The sequence below is a fragment of the Rhinolophus hipposideros genome, assembly GCF_964194185.1.
Source record: "Rhinolophus hipposideros genome assembly, chromosome: 4".
Classification (NCBI taxonomy): Eukaryota; Metazoa; Chordata; class Mammalia; order Chiroptera; family Rhinolophidae; genus Rhinolophus; species Rhinolophus hipposideros.
In genome coordinates this window covers 55137087-55146056 of record NC_138050.1, presented here as the reverse complement: position 1 = coordinate 55146056, position 8970 = coordinate 55137087, and the positions used below count along the sequence as shown (strand labels likewise).

At 43.3% G+C, this 8970-nt stretch overlaps 1 protein-coding gene across 2 annotated transcripts in view; it reads left to right on the top strand.

Moving 5' to 3' along the window:
• The first annotated feature begins 203 nt into the window (after window positions 1-203).
• The window catches only part of MYO16 (myosin XVI), a 562776-nt gene continuing 554009 nt past the window's right edge, over window positions 204-8970 (top strand). The window contains exon 1 of one of the 2 annotated variants that reach the window (XM_081047109.1): window positions 204-347. The gene's annotated coding sequence lies outside the window, so the exon portion shown is untranslated. The remainder of the gene's footprint in view (window positions 348-8970) is intronic. The other variant, XM_081047110.1, reaches the window with a different exon arrangement.

Genomic DNA, 8970 nt, shown 5'->3' with positions numbered 1-8970 from the left:
GCTTGCCTCCTGGCCGAGGCAGGCAAGTGAGACGCAGAAGTACGGCAGGCAGCGGGGGGCACGGCGCCCCTGGGAGCTGGAGGAGTTCACCCCGGTGGCCGGTAGGGCGCGCGGGGAGGGGCGAGTGTGTCGGTAGACGCTGCGCTCCGACCGCCGAGGGAGCTCCAGTCTCCCGCGGGTCGGGCGGCGCTCACTGCGCCCGCTCCAAGCGCGCAGAGCTCGGGGCGCAGTGGACCCGCCGCACAGCGCCCGGGCGCCCCCGCAGCCGCTCACGGGACGCAGCAGGAATCGATTCCCGTGCACGCTAGGCCTGCGGCACCCGGCTCCCACGGACCCTTCTCCGGCAGGTAGGGACCGATTGGGACGCCGTGCGTGGTCTCCAGCGCGGGGCAGTTGACCAAGCAGCCGTGCCTCCAGGTGTGGAGGTCGGCGGGGCTCAATGCTCTCCTATCCCGTGGCGCTGGCGACTCCGGGAGGGTGCGGTGCTCGCACCTGCATCTCTGGGTACCTACCTTGAGTCCCAGAGTAGAAAGGGCGCGTGGAGAGGAGGGACGCGGGGAGATATGTGCACGCGAGCTGAGAACAGAAGCGGTCTGAACTCTGGACCTAGCCCAGGAGAGGAGGCGAAAGTGGCAGTTTAGAGGGACAGGGAGCCTCTCGTTGCTACGGGAGATGGGCGAAGCCCAGCGGTCACCTATACGACCACTGTGGGAGAGGCAGGGAGTTCTTCCTCGTTTCCAACCCCCCCCCCTTTTTTTGGCGGGGGGGGGGGATGGAGGGAGCATGAAAGAGCAACACTTCAGAGAACAAAGATGTAGGTGTGAAGGAGGGCTCCCAAGCTGTTGCGTCTACCACTGATCTTGCACGACCTGTGATTGAGACTCCCGCCGGACAATATCAGCTCCATTGTCTTGAGGGACCGGAGACTCTGTGGTGGGCAAAGTGGGAGGCATGGCACCGGGGGCTCTTCATTCACGGCACACACACACACACACACACACACACACACACACACACACACGTCCCCTGCCCAGTTCCCGCCCCGTCTTCCCTGGCTGGGTAAAACCAATTAGGTCGGTGGAAGTACTGGGTTTAACTGTACCTTGGACGCCCCTGAAAGGTAATGGAGATGATTTTCATCAAGTTCTCTTTGCATTTCTGGCGTTTATTGAAAAGCTGTAGCTACTGGTTCGTGGATCAGATCTCTGTTTTGGGGGAGTGAGCCAAATACATTTAAATTGTGTGTTAATCATTTGCCACTTGGAAGAATCATTTAGCCATTGGAGGAGTAGGGACTGTGTTTTGCTAAGCAGGGCCAAGTAAAACTTAACTGCTCTGAATTGGCCAGAGGAGTCAGTGAGCAGAAAAGATAGGAGGGAAAGGCAGTCTTTATCCTCCCAAGAGCAAAAGCCCTGGAAGTGCTCATCCTCTTTGAGTCCTGGCTTTCTTTGAGGATCTCATAAAATGTCTAGAATCTGTTCAGGTGAAGATTAAAATGTCTCACATGTATTTGCCCCAGTGGGGGTACTTATGGAGCCCCTGTAGTCTTATTCATGCATCTCCTGGTGATTTTCACTTAGAATCAAGTGAAAAAAAACAAGGGACCCTAAGTCATCCATGAGCTCCTGAAATTAAAGCCACAGGACTGAGGAGGGGGCAACCACCCGGACCCTCAGCTTCCTCTTTATGGGATCACTGCATAGCTGTCAAAGTAAATTAAATTTTACTCTTGATATTGCTAAAGGCTTTGAAGGTAACTTGTCATCCTTGGGTCAAGGGTCCTCCAAAACGTGTCTATTTGTATGAAGTTGTTTAGCTTATTAGGATTGTGCAAACACATGTGACATATACTGAGCATTAACAGCTCTGGCCCCTTATCACATGTGATCAAGCTGTGTGAGCATGAGATTTATATTTGATGGACTTTTTGGAGACTAGAATATATGGCATTGCTTAAGAAATAGTATTAATATACCCCAGGGATGTATTAGTTGTAAAAATCATCCAGGGTGTGATATTTACTAAAGGAAAACTAAGTTTAATCAATGAAATTCCATCTAGAAGGCATGATGCTATGGTTGACTTTACCTGTGTCCTGTGAGAACTGGGGGAGTGAATTGATTTGTCCAGTACACACTAAAATAGCTGAATGACTTTATTGTGCAATTAATACTTCAAAGATTTTTTTCTCTGATTTGAGAATGCTTGAAGATACAAGCTTCAGTAGCTACATAATATGTGCACCTACATAGATGTATGTAACTTGCCAATCATTAAACACGGTAAAACATTTATATAAGTGAGAAAAGATATTGTATTGGAACTGGGATATTTGAAAATGATACTTCTTTAAATTTGAGCCTGTCGTTGGTTAGCTGAGCGTTTCAAATGTTCAGTCAATGTATCTGTCCTTTTGGGATCTTATCGCCAGGGCAAATCTGGGCCAATGACAGCACACATTCATAGAATGAGAAAACACCAGGGCAGAGAGGAGCTTGTAGAATGATCTGCTCAAGCTCCCTGTACAACAAATGAAGGAAATGAGGCTCAGAGGACTTAGGTCATTGTTTCAAGGTCACAGAGCTAGATCGTAGCAAGGTCTTTGCTCTTTCTACCAAGCAGAAGTCTCAGATGTGTGGGAAGGTAGGGGCTTTGGTTATTTCCTCCTGAGAGGAAGGCATACAGGTGAAACCTTTCGTAGATGATAAGTTATTACACTAATGATCTTCTCGTCACCCCTTTCCATTGTGGGTCTCCTTCTGCCAACCCTTCTTCCGGCCACTCCTTTGTTCTATTCTTCTCTGTACTAAGAATAATACATTGCTTTGTAAGAGTTCCAGAGAGCAAAGCGAGCATATCAGGAGAACAGGAAACATTAAAAATGCATACAAGTTACCTATGTAGGTTTAAGAAAAAGTTCAGGCATAAGAAAAGATGATATTTGCTTGAAGTGCATTGAGGTGAGGAAGCAGTCATGCTAGGAGGTAAAGTGCCTTTTACCCTTAGAAACTGAGAAGCTCATACAACCATTTTGTAAGTTGCTTTTCCACCTGAGATCTCCCTTAATGTTCACAACTGCCTATGGAATGATGCAGGGTAGACATGGTCATTCCACATTCCCTATTTCTGATCACCAAAATCTGTTCCTTCTCCCTCGTATCAATAACCGCAGGCAATATTAGGTGCCCTTCTGGAGCTCCTCTATAGGTGAGTGATAATCACATTGCATGTTACCTTCCCAATTCTGTTTTCACCTTCACATCCCCATCACCTGCCTGGGATTTGGTCCTGAGTAAGGACTCACTTGGTGCTTTTAGAATATATTGAGCTAATGAGTTCATTGAAATCAAGCATTTCTCCTCAACTGGCCTCTTTTAAGCTTGTACTTTTTTTCCAGGGAATGTGCCAATAATTTTTAAATGACAAAAGGATGAAAAAAATTTTAACAGTTCTGTTGTGACCTTTCCTGAGAACGAGCAGTTATTCAAGTACACAGTAACTTGACTTAGAAAAGGTTGCATATCTCTAAGGATAGGGCAGTGTGCTCCCTAGCCTGCCAACTCTAGATCTCCCGGAGGTGCCCAGAAAGTGGACTTCCTCAGCTCACCCCAGACCTACAGAATCAGAATCTGGAGTGAAACAAAGGACACTCCCTCCACCAGCCCTGAGTGATTTTCATAAGTACTGCATTTGAGGACCACAGTTATCATTCAAGAATTCACATTTAGTCTCTTCCACCTAGGTAGAATCACCTCTCTTCCCTATCTTACATAGGAATCTGCAAAGATTATCTTACTTTTTTTATCCTCACGTTTGATTCCAGTAACTAGGAAGACTGGACAATAAACCAGGTGTTTTGTTCTAAGGAAGTTTAGATTCACATTTATTTAACTGTAATGAAAAACATACATAAACAAAATGATGCTGTTTTTGAATAGATTTGTAAACTTTAAAGTGCCAGAATTGTAGCAACTGATTTATTTTATATCTGACACAGGATTACAATATTTTGTATACAACTGTGTTAAAGGAATTATTTTAAATGACCTCGTCTTTATAATTTCTGCAATGTGTTTATTTCTTTGGATATGGAAGAAGCTGGGAATAGGGTGTCTCCATTCACTCACCTTCATTAGAGTTCATTCCTCAGGCTCTGCATTCCAGCTTCTTTCTGTTCAAACGATGCTACTGAACTTGTTCTCCCATTCTTCTGTCCTCTCACTGAACAGCATTTGACAGCAGACGTCCCACCTTTTAGCTGCTACTGGTTTGTTTATATCTTCTTCTCTGACTTTGTTTCTCTTGTCCACCTCCTCAGATTGGTTCTTCCATACGCTTCCCTTTGGCCTCTGCTTCTCCTAACTTCCCTATCGCACTGGGTTTCTCTTCCACTCTCTACATGCCTCTGACTGAGCTCCAGACTTTCATGTCTAGTCATGACTTTTTGTTGTTGTTGTTTCTGTACTTTTTGACCCGTATCTGCCTGCAGGACACCTTACCTGTGTGTTCCATACCAAGTCTGGTTTCAAATGTCCAAACTGTAGTTCATAATCTCTGTTACTTTCTCCAAGTCTACCTCTGTTACCCCTGTTTCTTTCCTGCCCCAGTGGAGGAAGCACCATCCACAGTCTTTTCATTTATTTGCTCTTCCTTTCCCTCCTCCACTTTCCATTTCCTGTCAGTCATCATGTCTACAATTTATCTTGTAAGTATTGCTGAGATTAGTCTCCTGTATTCTGATCTTTTTATGACTGCCCGTGGTCAACTCTTCATCAACCCCTGCCAGGGATAAGGTATCAGTTCCTAATTCGTCTTCCTGCTCTAGTCTTCCCCTCATATCGTCTTCTAGTTGCCAGAGTAATTTATCTTAAATGCAAATTTGGCTATGAAACTTCTTGTGGAAAAGATTCAGTGATTTCCTGTTACCCATGGCATGCAGTGCACGCTTCTCTGCATGCCCTCAGTTGTCCTTGACCCCACCCTCTAGCCTCCTCTCGGCTCTCCTGACCTACATCTTCTGCCTTGGACAACACCAACTTGCTTGCAGTGCTCCAACGGAACTTAGCATTTCTTAATCTGGAGATGTGATTCATGCTCCTGTGGGCTGGGCATGTGCTTGTTCTCACTTTGCTCAGCTGGAGTCAAAGGCAGACTACCTTTCTCCAAACACTCTTGCCCCATAGATGTCCCTCTTTGGACCTCTCCTTACTTCCTGGGCGTCTTGTGCTCAATCCTTAGTGTTCCCTGTTCTGTTTGAATGTCCAACTTTTCCCGGTGCTATAATTACTGCTTCCTTATTCATCTTCGTGTAAGCCTCTAGAGTGGGTAAATGTTATATGAATGGATATAAGCATTGCACAGGCAAAAGGCAAGCTGCCTTGGAGGCCTGAAAATGCCCTTTGGAGATTCTAACCCCACAGTTCTCTACACTCTGCCCACCTGGAGACTTCATCTCACTCTTGTAAAGCCAAATTAATTTTAGACTGTAAAAAGAACATAAAGCATTTACTTGAGCAAAAGGAGCTGCAGCTTGGGAGACAGTTTTCAAGTAGCAACCTAAATTGTGTTCTATCAAGACAAAGGGGAGGCCATCTTTTATAGAGGAAGTTCCCACCCAAGTTCCCAATTTTATGGGAATGAGGATGCCAGATTGTGCAGTTCTGATTGGTCAGTATAGAAGCAAACAAAGATACAATTTGCACAGTTCTAATTGGACAGGGTAGGTCTCATTCTGCTGGTAGAAAGATGAAAGCAGGGCTTCTCCTGCAGTGGTTCACTCAGAATGTGTCAACAAGTCGGATGCAGCGAGGGAAACTGGAGTTCAGTCTGAGGGTCTTCTCTGTCAGCAAATGGCCACTAGACTCTTATTATACATAAAATTTGGGCCCTCAGTTGACCATGGGAGTCCCTCTCAAGAGGTAAATTCCTTCTTAGGGTTCACCTTGTCAACTGATAGTTGTTGGCACCAATTTGGGGTGAGGTGAAGAAGGAAACTTTATTCAGTACAAACAGGTTGATTGTGACACAGCCAGGCTGTGAGAACAACATGGCGTGGAGCAGCTCCATAGTACAGCTCAACTATGAAGCATCCCGGCTGTGGAACACCTTGGCTGTGAGGTGGCTCTGAGGCGAGGCGACCCTTGGCTGAGGCTGCTCTCTGGATAGACAGCTCTGCTCTGCTCTATGTGTGTCAGCTCCACTCTGCCCTGGTCTCCTTTGTCTGCTCTTCTTCACTCTGGTCCAGCGAGATGTCTTCGAAATTTTATCTTTAGTGTTTCGGTACCAGCCAGGGAAATTCAGTCTTCAGTCTTTGGTGGAAAGGGAAAGTTTGCTCTCTCAGCCAGAGTAGAACTAACTTGTATAGAAGAAGTCCCTGCCCCTGGTCCCTGATTGGTCCATCCTCCCACAAATAAAGACTCCACACGTTCGCAGTTTGGTTGGTCCGAAAATCACTGTCCTGGTAGGTCATAATGAAGCTGCTCTGATTTGTTGGTGGAGATTCTGATGGGGATATAGCTGCACAGCTTCTATGGGATGGGGAAAGCCTTAGTTATATTGGTTGTCATACAATTCCAGGAATTCCTTTAGAAGGGCTGACTCAGATGTCGGGAACACAGTGCAGGCAGACAGTTCAATGCAGGAGGCAGGCATCTCAGTGCAGCCTTCTTCCTGAAGTGTGGTTTACCTGAGAGGCCCCTGTTTAGAAATGGCTGCTAGGCTCTGTTTTAATATTTGAGCCCAGTTAGCCACCAGGAGCCCTTGGTAGGTCTCTTCTTTTTCAGGGTTCACAATATCAAATGAATCTTTCTTTTCACGGTCCACACTTTTTGTTGAATCTCTTCTCTCTCCCATCTCTCCAGATCCTACACGATTGATCCCTCTGACTCTGTCTCCTTCTCCATCCCATGAAAATCCTTTGCTCATTTTACAGATAAGGAAAGAAAACCCATAAGGAAAGAAAACCCATAGAGATGGAATAATTTAGTCAGAGTTACACTGACTAAATTTGGGTAGATCAGGACTAGCATAGAGGTCTGATTAGTAATCCTGTGCTCTTATCACTAAGTGAAAATCTAGGTTCACTCTTTTTAAGAGAAACAAAAAAAGTGTATTTTTTTTAACAAGTGCCATGTAGAAAACCATTGTAGCCTGGGGCATCAAACTATAGCCCAAGGGCCAAATACAACCTGCGGCCTATTTGTGTACAGCCTGCAAGCTAAATATGCTGTTCACATTTTAAAGGATACTAAAAACAAAACAAAAACCAAAACAAAACCAAGAATGTGTATCCCACATATCCCCTATGGCCCTGGTAACTTAAAATATTTACTATCTTTTCCTTTACAGAAAATATTTGCTGAGTCTGATACTGAGAAACAGTGGAACATGAAAGTCATGTTTAGTGTAATTTATGTAGAAACTGACTTTGATAAATAGTAGTAATACCAAAAAAACAAACAAACAAAAACTAGACGTAAGTTGTACATTTACTGGAATTTTAAGGGAAAAAAAAAATGAAGGCATAATCCATACTTCATTCAAATGGTTGATGTCTTGTATTTATTTCTTAAGTTTTTGATGCTTCTCATTTATCCACATATAATTACCATGATAGACACTGCTATTAGGTTGGTGCAAAAGTAATCGTAGTTTAAAAGGTTAAAAATAATTGCAAAAACCGCAATTACTTTTTCACCAACCTAATAGTATTAAGTAATGTAAGTAAAATAAATCAGGTAAACCCTCATAAAAATCACTGTGGGGCTTTTGGGTTAAAAAAATACGATTGAAGGTATGGGTAAGAGTGAGTTTGATGCCCAAGTTCTCATAAGCTGAATTGAATTATACATAATAAAGGCATTTGAGTATCCTATTTTTTAATAAAATATTGACTGCATTCTTTTTCATTTTTATTACTGGAATTAGTTGGTCTTTTAAAAATAAACTTGGGAGGTTAAAGCCTCTAGCATGTGGCACTGTATGCCTTTAGTGAACACATTTGAAATATTAAATAATTCCTTGAAGAATGATAAAGTCTCATTCAGGCTTACTCATTTTCTTTCTAATTTAGATTCTTGGTTATAAGCAGCTCAGTAATATATGGCTGGGAGTCCCTGGGTAGAAATCGCTTCATGAAATCCCAAATCTTCTTTCAAAAAGTCTATTAATATGCCTTTTATCTTTATGATTTGGAACAGCGAGTCATTAACTTTACAGTTATTTCAGTGATTAAAAACTAAATGCAAGAGCAAGACAAAAGAATTTTGACATAAGAAATAAAGAAATTTAGTAGAACAGAATACCGAGAAGATACTGTATATAGGTTTTAGCTTGGTATTTTCATTTTTTAGTGTGTAAAAAAAAAACAGTAGTTTTCTGGAATGAAATTAAGACATGTTATTTCGCAGGAAGGGATTTGCTAAAGCTACAGATATGTAAGAATTCAAATAAGGATGATAAACTGAATTTTCCTTATAAAGATGGATAAGAGATGCGTTGGAGTGGGAAATTGCAATGTACCTTGTTTCCCTGAAAATAAAACCGGGTCTTATATTAATTTTTGCTCCAGGTGATATCATGCTGAGAAATCATGCTAGGGCTTATTTTCTGGTTAGGTCTCATTTTCGGGGAAACATGGAAGTTATAAGTGGTCAGTGAGGGAATGGACATGCAATTGGTTGGAATTCCGGGTCTGCTTCTTCTCTGGTACCACGACTGTATGAAACACCTTTGTAGGACTCATTTGTGAAATGAGGTGAGCACACTACCTGCCTTATAGGAGAAATATGGAATTAAATGAGATAAAATTGTCTGTATGTGTTTAGCTCAGGCCTTATCGCTGAGCAGAATCTCTGCAAACTTTAGCTGTTGTTATCCTGCCTTGGAGAAGATGTCAGTGTATTAAGACTTCTGCTGAAAGTTTTATTCTGCAAGTGCCTGGGTTACTTAAAAAAATTTGTGTTGCTGTCT